This window comes from Chiloscyllium punctatum, chromosome 6 (genome assembly GCF_047496795.1).
Source record: "Chiloscyllium punctatum isolate Juve2018m chromosome 6, sChiPun1.3, whole genome shotgun sequence".
Taxonomy (NCBI): Eukaryota; Metazoa; Chordata; class Chondrichthyes; order Orectolobiformes; family Hemiscylliidae; genus Chiloscyllium; species Chiloscyllium punctatum.
The window spans coordinates 130,892,297-130,916,063 of record NC_092744.1 but is presented as its reverse complement, the minus strand read 5'-3'; the positions used below and the strand labels follow the sequence as shown (position 1 = coordinate 130,916,063).

The 23,767-nt window shown below is 46.1% G+C and overlaps 1 non-coding gene across 1 annotated transcript; it reads left to right on the top strand.

Annotated features, from left to right (window-relative positions):
• Positions 1-13,324: 13,324 nt before the first annotated feature.
• On the top strand, positions 13,325-13,397 carry trnav-aac (transfer RNA valine (anticodon AAC)). Its single transcript has one exon. It is a non-coding gene; the product is annotated as a tRNA-Val (tRNA).
• The last annotated feature ends 10,370 nt before the right edge of the window (positions 13,398-23,767 follow it).

Here is a 23,767-nt window from a genome sequence, read left to right as displayed (position 1 = left end):
AGCAAGAATCCGAATTGCTGTAATGTCAAGCAGCTGATGGTAATTTGACCCAATCATAACCGATCATATATTCTCACGCACTCACAGATACATTTGTAGCTGAATCCAGTCTGAGAAGATAGACTCAGCTTACCAGTGATTTTTGTCTGGATTGATGGGCTGTCATTATCTGCTGAGAAATTGATATTGCAGACGGGCACATCCGAGCAGCTGTGCGAGTCGGAGAGGGATCATCGAACCCTTTTCACGTGAGTTTGCATCTGTTGTTATGCAGGAGCACAATTGGAATTGCAAGAAAATGGAGGCCTGGGCGTGTTGGTCGAGTGGCCGTGCGGTCTAAGGTGCTGGACTAAGGTTCCAGTCTCGACATAGGCGTGGGTTCGAATCACACCGCTGCCATTTCCTCTGAACGGCTCCATCGGTGCAGCTTCTTAAAATGCTGTTTCGATCCCTGCTGCATTTGTGTTTAAAACAGAAGAAAAATGTGTTTGCTTCCCGGGGAATTGACTGCGGTTTGTGAGAGTGGCGAATTTGCCAAAGTGTCTGTGCTCGCGTGTTCGCCTCCCGCGCGGAAAAATCGCAAGCAGCTCTACTGTTGCTTTCTGTTCCAGGCAAGTTGAGCTTTTACTGGAACCGAATGGAGACTGTTATTTCATCGCTGTTGCGAAACAGAGTCCTCCGGTGACTCGACTCGCCGACATTCGGTTTTCTGGCCAATGAGAAAATCTTTCCAATCTATTTCGATGTCATATGTTATTGAATTTCTCCCACTTTCTTCATTTCCGTCCTGGAGACATTGGAAGGGAAAGGTAATCTTATCGAGACTGCGATTGGTGAAATTCACTTTTTATGGCCCATTCTTATTATGTTCTTTCTTTGTCGCTTTGCAGCATTGTCTGGGAAGTGGTGGTGCACTCAGGCTCCAGCATGTTTGAAAGAGTAGTTTGGAATTGCCCTGTTGTTAGTTGAGTGATTACTTTATGGCTCATGCCACCGGACTGTCTCACATTTAGCATTCATGCTCGCTGTGTCTGAAAATGCATTTGGTTTTCCAGTTTTGTTTGTGTTCCGTGTTAAATGCTTTCTGTTTTGCGATTCGCTCAATACATTACGAATTAACAGGGTTTCTGAGGTAACTTCCAGCTGCAAAAATCCTCAACTGAGAATCTGGGAAACGTTCACGGAGTATGGTCAGTCGGAGCAAAAGTAAGGATGTCGCTCGTTTCTGCACTGTTTCACAATACTACCTTTCCCGTGAGCAGTCGAACAGAGGAAATGATTTTGCCACAAACTGCGACGGTAAGCTCCGCAAAAACGTAATTCTTTAAAGCAGGTGTGAGCAACACAACGTTATTGGGGTACACCACGTGGAAACAGATACTTCGATGTATCTCGTCCATGCTCAGCACATAGCCAAATTTAAACAAGTCCCATTAAACAACGAGCTCATGGATATAGAAAGGTGAAAGGTGGAATGGCTTCAACTTTCAGTGGTGGATGTCACTGAGCACCAGGATGGACGGCTGCGACCTGATTCTGTAGTGTTGTGGTCATCACGTTCGCCTAACACGCGGAAGGTCGCCCGTTCGAAACTGGGAAGGCACTGCTTTGTCCTTTAACTGTAGACTTTTGGATGGATAAGAACGGAGCTGACTTGCTTGCTTTCCCATCTGCAAACCTGCCTTCGAGTTTGCTTAAACAAATCTGCTCTCGTAGTGAAATGCAATGCAGTTCCATTTACTAACAGTGCAAAGCATTGTAAAGTTTTTCTCCAACCTGGTTCTGATCATATGCCATTCTGTTTGAGAGTGTAGTTACCCCCTTCTGATCCTTCCACGAAAAGCATTACCGCATTTGCATTCCTTGCGCAGGCAACCCGGTTCAAAGACAGGGAAGAAACCGATGCGCTGGTGTCCCAATGCACCACGGATTCCTGAGCTAATCTGTCTGTCAAATGTATCCCAAAGTCGTCTCTGAAAGACCTCATTTGGAAGGTGTCTGTCGTTATTCAACGTGCGAGAATTGGCACCAGAGATCCTGAATCATGTTTTGGAGCAGTTCGCACGTTTGTGACTCATTCAATCAGCAACAGCAATGAAAGAAATTACACTCTCAGAGGAACCTCTGGATCTGTGCTTTCATAGCGTCGATCGTATTAAGGTGCGCCCCGAGATCTAAGCCACGTTGGACCTGAAACGGAGGAATCGACAGACAGACTACAGAATGACATCGCATCCATTTGGTTTTCTTGAAATCACTGACGAGCAGGAAAATGTAAACGGGAGGGCGACTGGGGAAGTGTGGCAGTTGCAGCTCTGGTGAAACTCCTTCTTTGTGATTCACTCAGCAACCAGACACGTGAAGGTGACTCAGGCGTGAGAGCTCTTCACATCGTGAACAAAAAGCAATCAAGGGCAGTTAGCACCTCTTCCGGAGTGGGGGTGGGGTGAGGTAATTACCTTTTGACTTCTGTTACTATGTTCAGAAACTGCCTTTTAGATTGAGGTGAAAAGAAACTGCATTTCTAAAAAGCACCATGGAATTTGTTAAACTCTATTGAGTCGCTTCTCATCGATTCCCACACAGGTTTCCAACTCAGTTGGTATCCATGAGGCTCATGTCCAGCTGTGAACATCTCTGCAGCAAATTGCACGGTGAAGGTAAAAGGCAAGGAAAGTGGCATCTCGAACCGGCCCCGAGGTCAGACCTTCCTCACGATGCAATCTGTCGTTCTCAGATTGGAATGCGACCTCCGGTTTTAGGGTGGAACTTTCTTTGGGAACCTTATTCTGCAAAACAGACACAGTGACTGAAACTATGCTGCACGGTATGATTTGGGACACGGCCTGCTCAGCTTTGTGCATTTTCCCTGTAGTCCGTGTGTTTCATGTTCCGTGTAAACGTGAAAGTTGTCCTGTTTCGAGCAATGGGTGAAATCATTTAGCAAAGCAAGAATCCGAATTGCTGTAATGTCAAGCAGCTGATGGTAATTTGACCCAATCATAACCGATCATATATTCTCACGCACTCACAGATACATTTGTAGCTGAATCCAGTCTGAGAAGATAGACTCAGCTTACCAGTGATTTTTGTCTGGATTGATGGGCTGTCATTATCTGCTGAGAAATTGATATTGCAGACGGGCACATCCGAGCAGCTGTGCGAGTCGGAGAGGGATCATCGAACCCTTTTCACGTGAGTTTGCATCTGTTGTTATGCAGGAGCACAATTGGAATTGCAAGAAAATGGCGGAGTGGGCGTGTTGGTAGTGTGGCCGAGCGGTCAAAGGCGCTGGATTAAGGCTCCAGTCTCGACTGAGGCGTGCGTTCGAATCCCACCGCTGCCATCTCCTCGGAACAGCTCCATCGGCGCAGCCTGTTAAACTGCTTTTTCGATCCCTGCTGCATTTCTGTTTAAAATAGAAGAAAAATGGGTTTGCTTCCCGGGGTTTTGACTGCGGTTTGTGAAAGTGGCGAATTTTCCAAAGTGTCTGTGCTCGCGTGTTCGAATCCCGCGCGGAAAAATCGCAAGCAGCTCTGCTGTTGCTTTCTGTTCCAGGCAAGTTGAGCTTTTACTGGAACCGAATGGAGACTGTTATTTCATCGCTGTTGCGAAACAGAGTCCTACGGTGACTCGACTCGCCGACATTCGGTTTTCTGGCCAATGAGAAAATCGTTCCAATCTATTTCGATGTCATATGTTATTGAATTTCTCCCACTTTGTTCATTTCCGTCCTGGAGACATCGGAAGGGAAAGGTAATCTAATCGAGACTGCGAAGGTGAAATTCACTTTTTATGGCCCATTCTAATCAGGTTCTTTCTTTGTCGCTTTGCAGCATTGTCTGGGAAGTGGTGGTGCACTCAGGCTCCAGTATGTTTGAAAGAGTAGTTTGGAATTGCCCTGTTGTTAGTTGAGTGATTACTTTATGGCTCATGCCCCCGGACTGGCTCACATTTAGCATTCATGCTCGCTGTGTCTGAAAATGCATTTGATTTTCCAGTTTTGTTTGTGTTCCGTGTTAAATGCTTTCTGTTTTGCGATTCGCTCAATACATTACGAATTAACAGGGTTTCTGACGTAACTTCCAGCTGCAAAAATCCTCAACTGAGAATCTGGGAAACTTTCACGGAGTATGGTCAGTCGGAGCAAAAGTAAGGATGTCGTTCGTTTCTGCACTGTTTCACAATACTACCTTTTCCCGTGAACAGTCGAACAGAGGAAACGATTTTGCCACAGACTGCGACGGTAAGCTCCGCAAAAACGTAATTCTTTAAAGCAGGTGTGAGCAACACAACGTTATTGGGGTACACCACGTGGAAACAGATACTTCGGTGTATCTCGTCCATGCTCAGCACATAGCCAAATTTAAACAAGTCCCATTAAACAACGAGCTCATGGATTTCGAAAGGTGAAAGGTAGCATGGCTTCAACTTTCAGTGGTGGATGTCACTGAGCCCCAGGCAGGATGGTTGCGACCTGTTTCTGTAGTGTAGTGGTTATCACGTTCGCGTAACACGCGAAAGGTCCCCAGTTCGAAACTGGGAAAAAACTGCTTTGTCCTTTAACTGTAGACTTTTGGATGGACAAGAACGGAGCTGACTTGCTTGCTTTCCCATCTGCAAACCTGCCTTCGAGTTTGCTTAAACAAATCTGCTCTCGTAGTGAAATGCAATGCAGTTCCATTTACTAACAGTGCAAAGCATTGTAAAGTTTTTCTCCAACCTGGTTCTGATCATATGCCATTCTGTTTGAGAGTGTAGTTACCCCCTTCTGATCCTTCCACGAAAAGCATTACCGCATTTGCATTCCTTGCGCAGGCAACCCGGTTCAAAGACAGGGAAGAAGCCGATGCGCTGGTGTCACAATGCACCACGGATTCCTGAGCTAATCTGTCTGTCAAATGTATCCCAAAGTCGTCTCTGAAAGACCTCATTTGGAAGGTGTCTGTCGTGATTCAACGTGCGAGAATTGGCACCAGAGATCCTGAATCATGTTTTGGAGCAGTTCGCACGTTTGTGACTCATTCAATCAGCAACAGCAATGAAAGAAATTACACTCTCAGAGGAACCTCTGGATCTGTGCTTTCATAGCGTCGCTAGTATTAAGGTGCGCCCCGAGATCTAAGCCACGTTGGACCTGAAACGGAGGAATCGACAGACAGACTACAGAATGACATCGCATCCATTTGGTTTTCTTGAAATCACTGACGAGCAGGAAAATATAAACGGGAGGGCGACTGGGGAAGTGTGGCAGTTGCAGCTCTGGTGAAACTCCTTCTTTGTGATTCACTCAGCAACCAGACACGTGAAGGTGACTCAGGCGTGAGAGCTCTTCACACCGTGAACAAAAAGCAATCAAGGGCAGTTAGCACCTCTTCCGGAGTGGGGGTGGGGTGAGGTAATTACCTTTTGACTTCTGTTACTATGTTCAGAAACTGCCTTTTAGATTGAGGTGAAAAGAAACTGCATTTCTAAAAAGCACCATGGAATTTGTTAAACTCTATTGAGTCGCTTCTCATCGATTCCCACACAGGTTTCCAACACAGTTGGTATCCATGAGGCTCATGTCCAGGTGTGAACATCTCTGCAGCAAATTGCACGGTGAAGGTAAAAGGCAAGGAAAGTAGCATCTCGAACCGGCCCCGAGGTCAGACCTTCCTCACGATGCAATCTGTCGTTCTCGGATTGGAATGCGACCTCCGGTTTTAGGGTGGAACTTTCTTTGGGAACCTTATTCTGCAAAACAGACACAGTGACTGAAACTATGCTGCAAGGTATGATTTGGGACACGGCCTGCTCAGCTTTGTGCATTTTCCCTGTAGTCCGGTGTGTTTCATGTTCCGTGTAAACGTGAAAGTTGTCCTGTTTCGAGCAATGGGTGAAATCATTTAGCAAAGCAAGAATCCGAATTGCAGTAATGTCAAGCAGCTGATGGTAATTTGACCCAATCATAACCGATCATATATTCTCACGCACTCACAGATACATTTGTAGCTGAATCCAGTCTGAGAAGATAGACTCAGCTTACCAGTGATTTTTGTCTGGATTGATGGACTGTCATTATCTGCTGAGAAATTGATATTGCAGACGGGCACATCCGAGCAGCTGTGCGAGTCGGAGAGGGATCATCGAACCCTTTTCACGTGAGTTTGCATCTGTTGTTATGCAGGAGCACAATTGGAATTGCAAGAAAATGGCGGGCTGGGCGTGTTGGTAGTGTGGCCGAGCGGTCTAAGGCGCTGGATTACGGCTCCAGTCTCGACAGAGGCGTGCGTTCCAATCCCAACGCTGCCATTTCCTCTGAACAGCTCCATCAGCACAGCTTGTTGAAATGCTTTTTCGATCCCTGCTGCATTTCTGTTTAAAATAGAAGAAAAATGGTTTTGCTTCCCGGGGATTTGACTGCGGTTTGTGAAAGTGGCGAATTTTCCAAAGTGTCTGTGCTCGCGTGTTCGACTCCCGCGCGGAAAAATCGCAAGCAGCTCTGCTGTTGCTTTCTGTTCCAGGCAAGTTGAGCTTTTACTGGAACCGAATGGAGACTGTTATTTCATCGCTGTTGCGAAACAGAGTCCTACGGTGACTCGACTCGCCGACATTCGGTTTTCTGGCCAATGAGAAAATCGTTCCAATCTATTTCGATGTCATATGTTATTGAATTTCTCCCACTTTCTTCATTTCCGTCCTGGAGACATCGGAAGGGAAAGGTAATCTAATCGAGACTGCGATTGGTGAAATTCACTTTTTATGGCCCATTCTTATTATGTTCTTTCTTTGTCGCTTTGCAGCCTTGTCTGGGAAGTGGTGGTGCACTCAGGCTCCAGTATGTTTGAAAGAGTAGTTTGGAATTGCCCTGTTGTTAGTTGAGTGATAACTTTATGGCTCATGCCCCCGGACTGTCTCACATTTAGCATTCATGCTCGCTGTGTCTGAAAATGCATTTGGTTTTCCAGTTTTGTTTGTGTTCCGTGTTAAATGCTTTCTGTTTTGCGATTCGCTTAATACATTACGAATTAACAGGGTTTCTGAGGTAACTTCCAGCTGCAAAAATCCTCAACTGAGAATCTGGGAAACTTTCACGGAGTATGGTCAGTCGGAGCAAAAGTAAGGATGTCGTTCGTTTCTGCACTGTTTCACAATACTACCTTTTCCCGTGAGCAGTCGAACAGACAAAATGATTTTGCCACAGACTGCGACGGTAAGCTCCGCAAAAACGTAATTCTTTAAAGCAGGTGTGAGCAACACAACGTTATTGGGGTACACCACGTGGAAACAGATACTTCGATGTATCTCGTCCATGCTCAGCACAAAGCCAAATTTAAACAAGTCCCATCAAACAACGAGCTCATGGATCCAGAAAGGTGAAAGGTAGAATGGCTTCAACTTTCAGTGCTGGATGTCACTGAGCCCCAGCAAGGACGGCCGTGGCCTGTCTCTGTAGTGTAGTGGTCATCAAGTTCGCCTTGCACGCGAAAAGTCCCCAGTTCGAGACTGGGCAGAAACTGCTTTGTCCTTTAACCGTAGACTTTTGCATGGACAAGAACGGAGCTGACTTGCTTGCTTTCCCATCTGCAAACCTGCCTTCGAGTTTGCTTAAACAAATCTGCTCTCGTAGTGAAATGCAATGCAGTTCCATTTACTAACAGTGCAAAGCATTGTAAAGTTTTTCTCCAACCTGGTTCTGATCATATGCCATTCTGTTTGAGAGTGTAGTTACCCCCTTCTGATCCTTCCACGAAAAGCATTACCGCATTTGCATTCCTTGCGCAGGCAACCCGGTTCAAAGACAGGGAAGAAACCGATGCGCTGGTGTCCCAATGCACCACGGATTCCTGAGCTAATCTGTCTGTCAAATGTATCCCAAAGTCGTCTCTGAAAGACCTCATTTGGAAGGTGTCTGTCGTTATTCAACGTGCGAGAATTGGCACCAGAGATCCTGAATCATGTTTTGGAGCAGTTCGCACGTTTGTGGCTCATTCAATCAGCAACAGCAATGAAAGAAATTACACTCTCAGAGGAACCTCTGGATCTGTGCTTTCATAGCGTCGATCGTATTAAGGTGCGCCCCGAGATCTAAGCCATGTTGGACCTGAAACGGAGGAATCGACAGAGAGACTACAGAATGACATCGCATCCATTTGGTTTTCTTGAAATCTCTGACGAGCAGGAAAATGTAAACGGGAGGGCGACTGGGGAAGTGTGGCAGTTGCAGCTCTGGTGAAACTCCTTCTTTGTGATTCACTCAGCAACCAGACACGTGAAGGTGACTCAGGCGTGAGAGCTCTTCACATCGTGAACAAAAAGCAATCAAGGGCAGTTAGCACCTCTTCCGGAGTGGGGGTGGGGTGAGGTAATTACCTTTTGACTTCTGTTACTATGTTCAGAAACTGCCTTTTAGATTGAGGTGAAAAGAAACTGCATTTCTAAAAAGCACCATGGAATTTGTTAAACTCTATTGAGTCGCTTCTCATCGATTCCCACACAGGTTTCCAACTCAGTTGGTATCCATGAGGCTCATGTCCAGGTGTGAACATCTCTGCAGCAAATTGCACGGTGAAGGTAAAAGGCAAGGAAAGTGGCATCTCGAACCGGCCCCGAGGTCAGACCTTCCTCACGATGCAATCTGTCGTTCTCGGATTGGAATGCGACCTCTGGTTTTAGGGTGGAACTTTCTTTGGGAACCTTATTCTGCAAAACAGACACAGTGACTGAAACTATGCTGCACGGTATGATTTGGGACACGGCCTGCTCAGCTTTGTGCATTTTCCCTGTAGTCCGGTGTGTTTCATGTTCCGTGTAAACGTGAAAGTTGTCCTGTTTCGAGCAATGGGTGAAATCATTTAGCAAAGCAAGAATCCGAATTGCAGTAATGTCAAGCAGCTGATGGTAATTTGACCCAATCATAACCGATCATATATTCTCACGCACTCACAGATACATTTGCAGCTGAATCCAGTCTGAGAAGATAGACTCAGCTTACCAGTGATTTTTGTCTGGATTGATGGGCTGTCATTATCTGCTGAGAAATTGATATTGCAGACGGGCACATCCGAGCAGCTGTGCGAGTCGGAGAGGGATCATCGAACCCTTTTCACGTGAGTTTGCATCTGTTGTTATGCAGGAGCACAATTGGAATTGCAAGAAAATGGCGGGCTGGGCGTGTTGGTAGTGTGGCCGAGCGGTCTCAGGCGCTGGATTAATGCTCCAGTCTCGACCGAGGCGTGCGTTCGAATCCCACCGCTGCCATTTCCTCTGAACAGCTCCATCGGCGCAGCTTGTTAAAATGCTTTTTCGATCCCTGCTGCATTTCTGTTTAAAATAGAAGAAAAATGGGTTTGCTTCCCGGGGATTTGACTGCGGTTTGTGAAAGTGGCGAATTTTCCAAAGTGTCTGTGCTCGCGTGTTCGACTCCCGCGCGGAAAAATCGCAAGCAGCTCTACTGTTGCTTTCTGTTCCAGGCAAGTTGAGCTTTTACTGGAACCGAATGGAGACTGTTATTTCATCGCTGTTGCGAAACAGAGTCCTACGGTGACTCGACTCGCCGACATTCGGTTTTCTGGCCAATGAGAAAATCGTTCCAATCTATTTCGATGTCATATGTTATTGAATTTCTCCCACTTGCTTCATTTCCGTCCTGGAGACATCGGAAGGGAAAGGTAATCTAATCGAGACTGCGATTGGTGAAATTCACTTTTTATGGCCCATTCTTATTATGTTCTTTCTTTGTCGCTTTGCAGCATTGTCTGGGAAGTGGTGGTGCACTCAGGCTCCAGTATGTTTGAAAGAGTAGTTTGGAATTGCCCTGTTGTTAATTGAGTGATTACTTTATGGCTCATGCCCCCGGACTGTCTCACAGTTAGCATTCATGCTCGCTGTGTCTGAAAATGCATTTGGTTTTCCAGTTTTGTTTGTGTTCCGTGTTAAATGCTTTCTGTTTTGCGATTCGCTCAATACATTACGAATTAACAGGGTTTCTGAGGTAACTTCCAGCTGCAAAAATCCTCAACTGAGAATCTGGGAAACTTTCACGGAGTATGGTCAGTCGGAGCAAAAGTAAGGATGTCGCTCGTTTCTGCACTGTTTCACAATACGACCTTTCCCGTGAGCAGTCGAACAGAGGAAATGATTTTGCCACAGACTGCGACGGTAAGCTCCGCAAAAACGTAATTCTTTAAAGCAGGTGTGAGCAACACAACGTTATTGGGGTACACCACGTGGAAACAGATACTTCGATGTATCTCGTCCATGCTCAGCACAAAGCCAAATTTAAACAAGTCCCATCAAACAACGAGCTCATGGATCCAGAAAGCTGAAAGGTAGAATGGCTTCAACTTTCAGTGCTGGATGTCACTGAGCCCCAGCAAGGACGGCCGTGGCCTGTCTCTGTAGTGTAGTGGTCATCAAGTTCGCCTTGCACGCGAAAAGTCCCCAGTTCGAGACTGGGCAGAAACTGCTTTGTCCTTTAACCGTAGACTTTTGCATGGACAAGAACGGAGCTGACTTGCTTGCTTTCCCATCTGCAAACCTGCCTTCGAGTTTGCTTAAACAAATCTGCTCTCGTAGTGAAATGCAATGCAGTTCCATTTACTAACATTGCAAAGCATTGTAAAGTTTTTCTCCAACCTGGTTCTGATCATATGCCATTCTGTTTGAGAGTGTAGTTACCCCCTTCTGATCCTTCCACGAAAAGCATTACCGCATTTGCATTCCTTGCGCAGGCAACCCGCTTCAAAGACAGGGAAGAAGCCGATGCGCTGGTGTCACAATGCACCACGGATTCCTGAGCTAATCTGTCTGTCAAATGTATCCCAAAGTCGTCTCTGAAAGACCTCATTTGGAAGGTGTCTGTCGTGATTCAACGTGCGAGAATTGGCACCAGAGATCCTGAATCATGTTTTGGAGCAGTTCGCACGTTTGTGGCTCATTCAATCAGCAACAGCAATGAAAGAAATTACACTCTCAGAGGAACCTCTGGATCTGTGCTTTCATAGCGTCGCTAGTATTAAGGTGCGCCCCGAGATCTAAGCCACGTTGGACCAGAAACGGAGGAATCGACAGAGAGACTACAGAATGACATCGCATCCATTTGGTTTTCTTGAAATCACTGACGAGCAGGAAAATGTAAACGGGAGGGCGACTGGGGAAGTGTGGCAGTTGCAGCTCTGGTGAAACTCCTTCTTTGTGATTCACTCAGCAACCAGACACGTGAAGGTGACTCAGGCGTGAGAGCTCTTCACATCGTGAACAAAAAGCAATCAAGGGCAGTTAGCACCTCTTCCGGAGTGGTGGTGGGGTGAGGTAATTACCTTTTGACTTCTGTTACTATGTTCAGAAACTGCCTTTTAGATTGAGGTGAAAAGAAACTGCATTTCTAAAAAGCACCATGGAATTTTTTAAACTCTATTGAGTCGCTTCTCATCGATTCCCACACAGGTTTCCAACTCAGTTGGTATCCATGAGGCTCATGTCCAGGTGTGAACATCTCTGCAGCAAATTGCACGGTGAAGGTAAAAGGCAAGGAAAGTGGCATGTCGAACCGGCCCCGAGGTCAGATCTTCCTCACGATGCAATCTGTCGTTCTCGGATTGGAATGCGACCTCTGGTTTTAGGGTGGAACTTTCTTTGGGAACCTTATTCTGCAAAACAGACACAGTGACTGAAACTATGCTGCACGGTATGATTAGGGACACGGCCTGCTCAGCTTTGTGCATTTTCCCTGTAGTCCGGTGTGTTTCATGTTCCGTGTAAACGTGAAAGTTGTCCTGTTTCGAGCAATGGGTGAAATCATTAAGCAAAGCAAGAATCCGAATTGCAGTAATGTCAAGCAGCTGATGGTAATTTGACCCAATCATAACCGATCATATATTCTCACGCACTCACAGATACATTTGTAGCTGAATCCAGTCTGAGAAGATAGACTCAGCTTACCAGTGATTTTTGTCTGGATTGATGGGCTGTCATTATCTGCTGAGAAATTGATATTGCAGACGGGCACATCCGAGCAGCTGTGCGAGTCGGAGAGGGATCATCGAACCCTTTTCACGTGAGTTTGCATCTGTTGTTATGCAGGAGCACAATTGGAATTGCAAGAAAATGGCGGGCTGGGAGTGTTGGTAGTGTGGCCGAGCGGTCTAAGGCGCTGGATTAAGGCTCCAGTCTCGACAGAGGCGTGCGTTCGAATCCCACCGCTGCCATTTCCTCTGAACAGCTCCATCGGCGCAGCTTGTTAAAATGCTTTTTCGATCCCTGCTGCATTTCTGTTTAAAATAGAAGAAAAATGGGTTTGCTTCCCGGGGATTTGACTGCGGTTTGTGAAAGTGGCGAATTTTCCAAAGTGTCTGTGCTCGCGTGTTCGACTCCCGCGCGGAAAAATCGCAAGCAGCTCTACTGTTGCTTTCTGTTCCAGGCAAGTTGAGCTTTTACTGGAACCGAATGGAGACTGTTATTTCATCGCTGTTGCGAAACAGAGTCCTCCGGTGACTCGACTCGCCGACATTCGGTTTTCTGGCCAATGAGAAAATCGTTCCAATCTATTTCGATTTCATATGTTATTGAATTTCTCCCACTTTCTTCATTTCCGTCCTGGAGACATCGGAAGGGAAAGGTAATCTAATCGAGACTGCGATTGGTGAAATTCACTTTTTATGGCCCATTATTATTATGTTCTTTCTTTGTCGCTTTGCAGCAATGTCTGGGAAGTGGTGGTGCACTCAGGCTCCAGTATGTTTGAAAGAGTAGTTTGGAATTGCCCTGTTGTTAGTTGAGTGATTACTTTATGGCTCATGCCCCCGGACTGTCTCACATTTAGCATTCATGCTCGCTGTGTCTGAAAATGCATTTGGTTTTCCAGTTTTGTTTGTGTTCCGTGTTAAATGCTTTCTGTTTTGCGATTCGCTCAATACATTACGAATTAACAGGGTTTCTGAGGTAACTTCCAGCTGCAAAAATCCTCAACTGAGAATCTGGGAAACTTTCACGGAGTATGGTCAGTCGGAGCAAAAGTAAGGATGTCGCTCGTTTCTGCACTGTTTCACAATACGACCTTTCCCGTGAGCAGTCGAACAGAGGAAATGATTTTGCCACAGACTGCGACGGTAAGCTCCGCAAAAACGTAATTCTTTAAAGCAGGTGTGAGCAACACAACGTTATTGGGGTACACCACGTGGAAACAGATACTTTGATGTATCTCGTCCATGCTCAGCACATAGCCAAATTTAAACAAGTCCCATTAAACAACGAGCTCATGGATATAGAAAGGTGAAAGGTGGAATGGCTTCAACTTTCAGTGCTGAATGTCACTGAGCCCCAGAGGGGACGGCTGCGGCCTGTTTCTGTAGTGTAGTGGTCATCACGTTCGCCTAACACGCGAAAGGTCCCCAGTTCGAAACTGGGCAGAAACTGCTTTGTCCTTTAACTGTAGACTTTTGGATGGGCAAGAACGGAGCTGACTTGCTTGCTTTCCCATCTGCAAACCTGCCTTCGAGTTTGCTTAAACAAATCTGCTCTCGTAGTGAAATGCAATGCAGTTCCATTTACTAACAGTGCAAAGCATTGTAAAGTTTTTCTCCAACCTGGTTCTGATCATATGCCATTCTGTTTGAGAGTGTAGTTACCCCCTTCTGATCCTTCCACGAAAAGCATTACCGCATTTGCATTCCTTGCGCAGGCAACCCGCTTCAAAGACAGGGAAGAAACCGATGCGCTGGTGTCCCAATGCACCACGGATTCCTGAGCTAATCTGTCTGTCAAATGTATCCCAAAGTCGTCTCTGAAAGACCTCATTTGGAAGGTGTCTGTCGTTATTCAACGTCCGAGAATTGGCACCAGAGATCCTGAATCATGTTTTGGATCAGTTCTCACGTTTGTGGCTCATTCAATCAGCAACAGCAATGAAAGAAATTACAATCTCAGAGGAACCTCTGGATCTGTGCTTTCATAGCGTCGCTAGTATTAAGGTGCGCCCCGAGATCTAAGCCACGTTGGAACTGAAACGGAGGAATCGACAGAGAGACTACAGAATGACATCGCATCCATTTGGTTTTCTTGAAATCACTGACGAGCAGGAAAATGTAAACGGGAGGGCGACTGGGGAAGTGTGGCAGTTGCAGCTCTGGTGAAACTCCTTCTTTGTGATTCACTCAGCAACCAGACACGTGAAGGTGACTCAGGCGTGAGAGCTCTTCACATTGTGAACAAAAAGCAATCAAGGGCAGTTAGCACCTCTTCCGGAGTGGGGGTGAGGTGAGGTAATTACCTTTTGACTTCTGTTACTATGTTCAGAAACTGCCTTTTAGATTGAGGTGAAAAGAAACTGCATTTCTAAAAAGCACCATGGAATTTGTTAAACTCTATTGAGTCGCTTCTCATCGATTCCCACACAGGTTTCCAACTCAGTTGGTATCCATGAGGCTCATGTCCAGGTGTGAACATCTCTGCAGCAAATTGCACGGTGAAGGTAAAAGGCAAGGAAAGTGGCATCTCGAACCGGCCCCGAGGTCAGACCTTCCTCACGATGCAATCTGTCGTTCTCGGATTGGAATGCGACCTCTGGTTTTAGGGTGGAACTTTCTTTGGGAACCTTATTCTGCAAAACAGACACAGTGACTGAAACTATGCTGCACGGTATGATTAGGGACACGGCCTGCTCAGCTTTGTGCATTTTCCCTGTAGTCCGGTGTGTTTCATGTTCCGTGTAAACGTGAAAGTTGTCCTGTTTCGAGCAATGGGTGAAATCATTAAGCAAAGCAAGAATCCGAATTGCAGTAATGTCAAGCAGCTGATGGTAATTTGACCCAATCATAACCGATCATATATTCTCACGCACTCACAGATACATTTGTAGCTGAATCCAGTCTGAGAAGATAGACTCAGCTTACCAGTGATTTTTGTCTGGATTGATGGGCTGTTATTATCTGCTGAGAAATTGATATTGCAGACGGGCACATCCGAGCAGCTGTGCGAGTCGGAGAGGGATCATCGAACCCTTTTCACGTGAGTTTGCATCTGTTGTTATGCAGGAGCACAATTGGAATTGCAAGAAAATGGCGGGCTGGGCGTGTTGGTAGTGTGGCCGTGCGGTCTAAGGTGCTGGACTAAGGCTCCAGTCTCGACAGAGGCGTGGGTTCGAATCACACCGCTGCCATTTCCTCTGAACGGCTCCATCGGTGCAGCTTCTTAAAATGCCGTTTCGATCCCTGCTGCATTTCTGTTTAAAACAGAAGAAAAATGTGTTTGCTTCCCGGGGAATTGACTGCGGTTTGTGAAAGTGGCGAATTTTCCAAAGTGTCTGTGCTCGCGTGTTCGCCTCCCGCGCGGAAAAATCGCAAGCAGCTCTGCTGTTGCTTTCTGTTCCAGGCAAGTTGAGCTTTTACTGGAACCGAATGGAGACTGTTATTTCATCGCTGTTGCGAAACAGAGTCCTACGGTGACTCGACTCGCCGACATTCGGTTTTCTGGCCAATGAGAAAATCGTTCCAATCTATTTCGATGTCATATGTTATTGAATTTCTCCCACTTGCTTCATTTCCGTCCTGGAGACATCGGAAGGGAAAGGTAATCTAATCGAGACTGCGATTGGTGAAATTCACTTTTTATGGCCCATTCTTATTATGTTCTTTCTTTGTCGCTTTGCAGCATTGTCTGGGAAGTGGTGGTGCACTCAGGCTCCAGTATGTTTGAAAGAGTAGTTTGGAATTGCCCTGTTGTTAGTTGAGTGATTACTTTATGGCTCATGCCCCCGGACTGTCTCACATTTAGCATTCATGCTCGCTGTGTCTGAAAATGCATTTGGTTTTCCAGTTTTGTTTGTGTTCCGTGTTAAATGCTTTCTGTTTTGCGATTCGCTCAATACATTACGAATTAACAGGGTTTCTGAGGTAACTTCCAGCTGCAAAAATCCTCAACTGAGAATCTGGGAACCTTTCACGGAGTATGGTCAGTCGGAGCAAAAGTAAGGATGTCGTTCGTTTCTGCACTGTTTCACAATACTACCTTTTCCCGTGAACAGTCGAACAGAGGAAACGATTTTGCCACAGACTGCGACGGTAAGCTCCGCAAAAACGTAATTCTTTAAAGCAGGTGTGAGCAACACAACGTTATTGGGGTACACCACGTGGAAACAGATACTTCGGTGTATCTCGTCCATGCTCAGCACATAGCCAAATTTAAACAAGTCCCATTAAACAACGAGCTCATGGATTTCGAAAGGTGAAAGGTAGCATGGCTTCAACTTTCAGTGGTGGATGTCACTGAGCCCCAGGCAGGATGGTTGCGACCTGTTTCTGTAGTGTAGTGGTTATCACGTTCGCGTAACACGCGAAAGGTCCCCAGTTCGAAACTGGGAAAAAACTGCTTTGTCCTTTAACTGTAGACTTTTGGATGGACAAGAACGGAGCTGACTTGCTTGCTTTCCCATCTGCAAACCTGCCTTCGAGTTTGCTTAAACAAATCTGCTTTCGTAGTGAAATGCAATGCAGTTCCATTTACTAACAGTGCAAAGCATTGTAAAGTTTTTCTCCAACCTGGTTCTGATCATATGCCATTCTGTTTGAGAGTGTAGTTACCCCCTTCTGATCCTTCCACGAAAAGCATTACCGCATTTGCATTCCTTGCGCAGGCAACCCGGTTCAAAGACAGGGAAGAAGCCGATGCGCTGGTGTCACAATGCACCACGGATTCCTGAGCTAATCTGTCTGTCAAATGTATCCCAAAGTCGTCTCTGAAAGACCTCATTTGGAAGGTGTCTGTCGTGATTCAACGTGCGAGAATTGGCACCAGAGATCCTGAATCATGTTTTGGAGCAGTTCGCACGTTTGTGACTCATTCAATCAGCAACAGCAATGAAAGAAATTACACTCTCAGAGGAACCTCTGGATCTGTGCTTTCATAGCGTCGCTAGTATTAAGGTGCGCCCCGAGATCTAAGCCACGTTGGACCTGAAACGGAGGAATCGACAGACAGACTACAGAATGACATCGCATCCATTTGGTTTTCTTGAAATCACTGACGAGCAGGAAAATATAAACGGGAGGGCGACTGGGGAAGTGTGGCAGTTGCAGCTCTGGTGAAACTCCTTCTTTGTGATTCACTCAGCAACCAGACACGTGAAGGTGACTCAGGCGTGAGAGCTCTTCACACCGTGAACAAAAAGCAATCAAGGGCAGTTAGCACCTCTTCCGGAGTGGGGGTGGGGTGAGGTAATTACCTTTTGACTTCTGTTACTATGTTCAGAAACTGCCTTTTAGATTGAGGTGAAAAGAAACTGCATTTCTAAAAAGCACCATGGAATTTGTTAAACTCTATTGAGTCGCTTCTCATCGATTCCCACACAGGTTTCCAACACAGTTGGTATCCATGAGGCTCATGTCCAGGTGTGAACATCTCTGCAGCAAATTGCACGGTGAAGGTAAAAGGCAAGGAAAGTAGCATCTCGAACCGGCCCCGAGGTCAGACCTTCCTCACGATGCAATCTGTCGTTCTCGGATTGGAATGCGACCTCCGGTTTTAGGGTGGAACTTTCTTTGGGAACCTTATTCTGCAAAACAGACACAGTGACTGAAACTATGCTGCAAGGTATGATTTGGGACACGGCCTGCTCAGCTTTGTGCATTTTCCCTGTAGTCCGGTGTGTTTCATGTTCCGTGTAAACGTGAAAGTTGTCCTGTTTCGAGCAATGGGTGAAATCATTTAGCAAAGCAAGAATCCGAATTGCAGTAATGTCAAGCAGCTGATGGTAATTTGACCCAATCATAACCGATCATATATTCTCACGCACTCACAGATACATTTGTAGCTGAATCCAGTCTGAGAAGATAGACTCAGCTTACCAGTGATTTTTGTCTGGATTGATGGACTGTCATTATCTGCTGAGAAATTGATATTGCAGACGGGCACATCCGAGCAGCTGTGCGAGTCGGAGAGGGATCATCGAACCCTTTTCACGTGAGTTTGCATCTGTTGTTATGCAGGAGCACAATTGGAATTGCAAGAAAATGGCGGGCTGGGCGTGTTGGTAGTGTGGCCGAGCGGTCTAAGGCGCTGGATTACGGCTCCAGTCTCGACAGAGGCGTGCGTTCCAATCCCAACGCTGCCATTTCCTCTGAACAGCTCCATCAGCACAGCTTGTTGAAATGCTTTTTCGATCCCTGCTGCATTTCTGTTTAAAATAGAAGAAAAATGGTTTTGCTTCCCGGGGATTTGACTGCGGTTTGTGAAAGTGGCGAATTTTCCAAAGTGTCTGTGCTCGCGTGTTCGACTCCCGCGCGGAAAAATCGCAAGCAGCTCTGCTGTTGCTTTCTGTTCCAGGCAAGTTGAGCTTTTACTGGAACCGAATGGAGACTGTTATTTCATCGCTGTTGCGAAACAGAGTCCTACGGTGACTCGACTCGCCGACATTCGGTTTTCTGGCCAATGAGAAAATCGTTCCAATCTATTTCGATGTCATATGTTATTGAATTTCTCCCACTTTCTTCATTTCCGTCCTGGAGACATCGGAAGGGAAAGGTAATCTAATCGAGACTGCGATTGGTGAAATTCACTTTTTATGGCCCATTCTTATTATGTTCTTTCTTTGTCGCTTTGCAGCCTTGTCTGGGAAGTGGTGGTGCACTCAGGCTCCAGTATGTTTGAAAGAGTAGTTTGGAATTGCCCTGTTGTTAGTTGAGTGATAACTTTATGGCTCATGCCCCCGGACTGTCTCACATTTAGCATTCATGCTCGCTGTGTCTGAAAATGCATTTGGTTTTCCAGTTTTGTTTGTGTTCCGTGTTAAATGCTTTCTGTTTTGCGATTCGCTTAATACATTACGAATTAACAGGGTTTCTGAGGTAACTTCCAGCTGCAAAAATCCTCAACTGAGAATCTGGGAAACTTTCACGGAGTATGGTCAGTCGGAGCAAAAGTAAGGATGTCGTTCGTTTCTGCACTGTTTCACAATACTACCTTTTCCCGTGAGCAGTCGAACAGACAAAATGATTTTGCCACAGACTGCGACGGTAAGCTCCGCAAAAACGTAATTCTTTAAAGCAGGTGTGAGCAACACAACGTTATTGGGGTACACCACGTGGAAACAGATACTTCGATGTATCTCGTCCATGCTCAGCACAAAGCCAAATTTAAACAAGTCCCATCAAACAACGAGCTCATGGATCCAGAAAGGTGAAAGGTAGAATGGCTTCAACTTTCAGTGCTGGATGTCACTGAGCCCCAGCAAGGACGGCCGTGGCCTGTCTCTGTAGTGTAGTGGTCATCAAGTTCGCCTTGCACGCGAAAAGTCCCCAGTTCGAGACTGGGCAGAAACTGCTTTGTCCTTTAACCGTAGACTTTTGCATGGACAAGAACGGAGCTGACTTGCTTGCTTTCCCATCTGCAAACCTGCCTTCGAGTTTGCTTAAACAAATCTGCTCTCGTAGTGAAATGCAATGCAGTTCCATTTACTAACAGTGCAAAGCATTGTAAAGTTTTTCTCCAACCTGGTTCTGATCATATGCCATTCTGTTTGAGAGTGTAGTTACCCCCTTCTGATCCTTCCACGAAAAGCATTACCGCATTTGCATTCCTTGCGCAGGCAACCCGGTTCAAAGACAGGGAAGAAACCGATGCGCTGGTGTCCCAATGCACCACGGATTCCTGAGCTAATCTGTCTGTCAAATGTATCCCAAAGTCGTCTCTGAAAGACCTCATTTGGAAGGTGTCTGTCGTTATTCAACGTGCGAGAATTGGCACCAGAGATCCTGAATCATGTTTTGGAGCAGTTCGCACGTTTGTGGCTCATTCAATCAGCAACAGCAATGAAAGAAATTACACTCTCAGAGGAACCTCTGGATCTGTGCTTTCATAGCGTCGATCGTATTAAGGTGCGCCCCGAGATCTAAGCCATGTTGGACCTGAAACGGAGGAATCGACAGAGAGACTACAGAATGACATCGCATCCATTTGGTTTTCTTGAAATCTCTGACGAGCAGGAAAATGTAAACGGGAGGGCGACTGGGGAAGTGTGGCAGTTGCAGCTCTGGTGAAACTCCTTCTTTGTGATTCACTCAGCAACCAGACACGTGAAGGTGACTCAGGCGTGAGAGCTCTTCACATCGTGAACAAAAAGCAATCAAGGGCAGTTAGCACCTCTTCCGGAGTGGGGGTGGGGTGAGGTAATTACCTTTTGACTTCTGTTACTATGTTCAGAAACTGCCTTTTAGATTGAGGTGAAAAGAAACTGCATTTCTAAAAAGCACCATGGAATTTGTTAAACTCTATTGAGTCGCTTCTCATCGATTCCCACACAGGTTTCCAACTCAGTTGGTATCCATGAGGCTCATGTCCAGGTGTGAACATCTCTGCAGCAAATTGCACGGTGAAGGTAAAAGGCAAGGAAAGTGGCATGTCGAACCGGCCCCGAGGTCAGACCTTCCTCACGATGCAATCTGTCGTTCTCGGATTGGAATGCGACCTCTGGTTTTAGGGTGGAACTTTCTTTGGGAACCTTATTCTGCAAAACAGACACAGTGACTGAAACTATGCTGCACGGTATGATTTGGGACACGGCCTGCTCAGCTTTGTGCATTTTCCCTGTAGTCCGGTGTGTTTCATGTTCCGTGTAAACGTGAAAGTTGTCCTGTTTCGAGCAATGGGTGAAATCATTTAGCAAAGCAAGAATCCGAATTGCAGTAATGTCAAGCAGCTGATGGTAATTTGACCCAATCATAACCGATCATATATTCTCACGCACTCACAGATACATTTGCAGCTGAATCCAGTCTGAGAAGATAGACTCAGCTTACCAGTGATTTTTGTCTGGATTGATGGGCTGTCATTATCTGCTGAGAAATTGATATTGCAGACGGGCACATCCGAGCAGCTGTGCGAGTCGGAGAGGGATCATCGAACCCTTTTCACGTGAGTTTGCATCTGTTGTTATGCAGGAGCACAATTGGAATTGCAAGAAAATGGGGGGGTGGGCGTGTTGGTAGTGTGGCCGAGCGGTCAAAGGCGCTGGATTAAGGCTCCGGTCTCGGCAGAGGCGTGCGTTCGAATCCCACCGCTACCATTTCCTCTGAACAGCTCCATCGGCACAGCTTGTTAAAATGCTTTTTCGATCCCTGCTGCATTTCTGTTTCAAATAGAAGAAAAATGGGTTTGCTTCCCGGGGATTTGACTGCGGTTTGTGAAAGTGGCGAATTTTCCAAAGTGTCTGTGCTCGCGTGTTCGACTCCCGCGCGGAAAAATCGCAAGCAGCTCTACTGTTGCTTTCTGTTCCAGGCAAGTTGAGCTTTTACTGGAACCGAATGGAGACTGTTATTTCATCGCTGTTGCGAAACAGAGTCCTACGGTGACTCGACTCGCCGACATTCGGTTTTCTGGCCAATGAGAAAATCGTTCCAATCTATTTCGATGTCATATGTTATTGAATTTCTCCCACTTGCTTCATTTCCGTCCTGGAGACATCGGAAGGGAAAGGTAATCTAATCGAGACTGCGATTGGTGAAATTCACTTTTTATGGCCCATTCTTATTATGTTCTTTCTTTGTCGCTTTGCAGCATTGTCTGGGAAGTGGTGGTGCACTCAGGCTCCAGTATGTTTGAAAGAGTAGTTTGGAATTGCCCTGTTGTTAATTGAGTGATTACTTTATGGCTCATGCCCCCGGACTGTCTCACAGTTAGCATTCATGCTCGCTGTGTCTGAAAATGCATTTGGTTTTCCAGTTTTGTTTGTGTTCCGTGTTAAATGCTTTCTGTTTTGCGATTCGCTCAATACATTACGAATTAACAGGGTTTCTGAGGTAACTTCCAGCTGCAAAAATCCTCAACTGAGAATCTGGGAAACTTTCACGGAGTATGGTCAGTCGGAGCAAAAGTAAGGATGTCGCTCGTTTCTGCACTGTTTCACAATACGACCTTTCCCGTGAGCAGTCGAACAGAGGAAATGATTTTGCCACAGACTGCGACGGTAAGCTCCGCAAAAACGTAATTCTTTAAAGCAGGTGTGAGCAACACAACGTTATTGGGGTACACCACGTGGAAACAGATACTTCGATGTATCTCGTCCATGCTCAGCACAAAGCCAAATTTAAACAAGTCCCATCAAACAACGAGCTCATGGATCCAGAAAGGTGAAAGGTAGAATGGCTTCAACTTTCAGTGCTGGATGTCACTGAGCCCCAGCAAGGACGGCCGTGGCCTGTCTCTGTAGTGTAGTGGTCATCAAGTTCGCCTTGCACGCGAAAAGTCCCCAGTTCGAGACTGGGCAGAAACTGCTTTGTCCTTTAACCGTAGACTTTTGCATGGACAAGAACGGAGCTGACTTGCTTGCTTTCCCATCTGCAAACCTGCCTTCGAGTTTGCTTAAACAAATCTGCTCTCGTAGTGAAATGCAATGCAGTTCCATTTACTAACATTGCAAAGCATTGTAAAGTTTTTCTCCAACCTGGTTCTGATCATATGCCATTCTGTTTGAGAGTGTAGTTACCCCCTTCTGATCCTTCCACGAAAAGCATTACCGCATTTGCATTCCTTGCGCAGGCAACCCGGTTCAAAGACAGGGAAGAAGCCGATGCGCTGGTGTCACAATGCACCACGGATTCCTGAGCTAATCTGTCTGTCAAATGTATCCCAAAGTCGTCTCTGAAAGACCTCATTTGGAAGGTGTCTGTCGTTATTCAACGTCCGAGAATTGGCACCAGAGATCCTGAATCATGTTTTGGATCAGTTCTCACGTTTGTGGCTCATTCAATCAGCAACAGCAATGAAAGAAATTACAATCTCAGAGGAACCTCTGGATCTGTGCTTTCATAGCGTCGCTAGTATTAAGGTGCGCCCCGAGATCTAAGCCACGTTGGAACTGAAACGGAGGAATCGACAGAGAGACTACAGAATGACATCGCATCCATTTGGTTTTCTTGAAATCACTGACGAGCAGGAAAATGTAAACGGGAGGGCGACTGGGGAAGTGTGGCAGTTGCAGCTCTGGTGAAACTCCTTCTTTGTGATTCACTCAGCAACCAGACACGTGAAGGTGACTCAGGCGTGAGAGCTCTTCACATTGTGAACAAAAAGCAATCAAGGGCAGTTAGCACCTCTTCCGGAGTGGGGGTGAGGTGAGGTAATTACCTTTTGACTTCTGTTACTATGTTCAGAAACTGCCTTTTAGATTGAGGTGAAAAGAAACTGCATTTCTAAAAAGCACCATGGAATTTGTTAAACTCTATTGAGTCGCTTCTCATCGATTCCCACACAGGTTTCCAACTCAGTTGGTATCCATGAGGCTCATGTCCAGGTGTGAACATCTCTGCAGCAAATTGCACGGTGAAGGTAAAAGGCAAGGAAAGTGGCATCTCGAACCGGCCCCGAGGTCAGACCTTCCTCACGATGCAATCTGTCGTTCTCGGATTGGAATGCGACCTCTGGTTTTAGGGTGGAACTTTCTTTGGGAACCTTATTCTGCAAAACAGACACAGTGACTGAAACTATGCTGCACGGTATGATTAGGGACACGGCCTGCTCAGCTTTGTGCATTTTCCCTGTAGTCCGGTGTGTTTCATGTTCCGTGTAAACGTGAAAGTTGTCCTGTTTCGAGCAATGGGTGAAATCATTAAGCAAAGCAAGAATCCGAATTGCAGTAATGTCAAGCAGCTGATGGTAATTTGACCCAATCATAACCGATCATATATTCTCACGCACTCACAGATACATTTGTAGCTGAATCCAGTCTGAGAAGATAGACTCAGCTTACCAGTGATTTTTGTCTGGATTGATGGGCTGTCATTATCTGCTGAGAAAT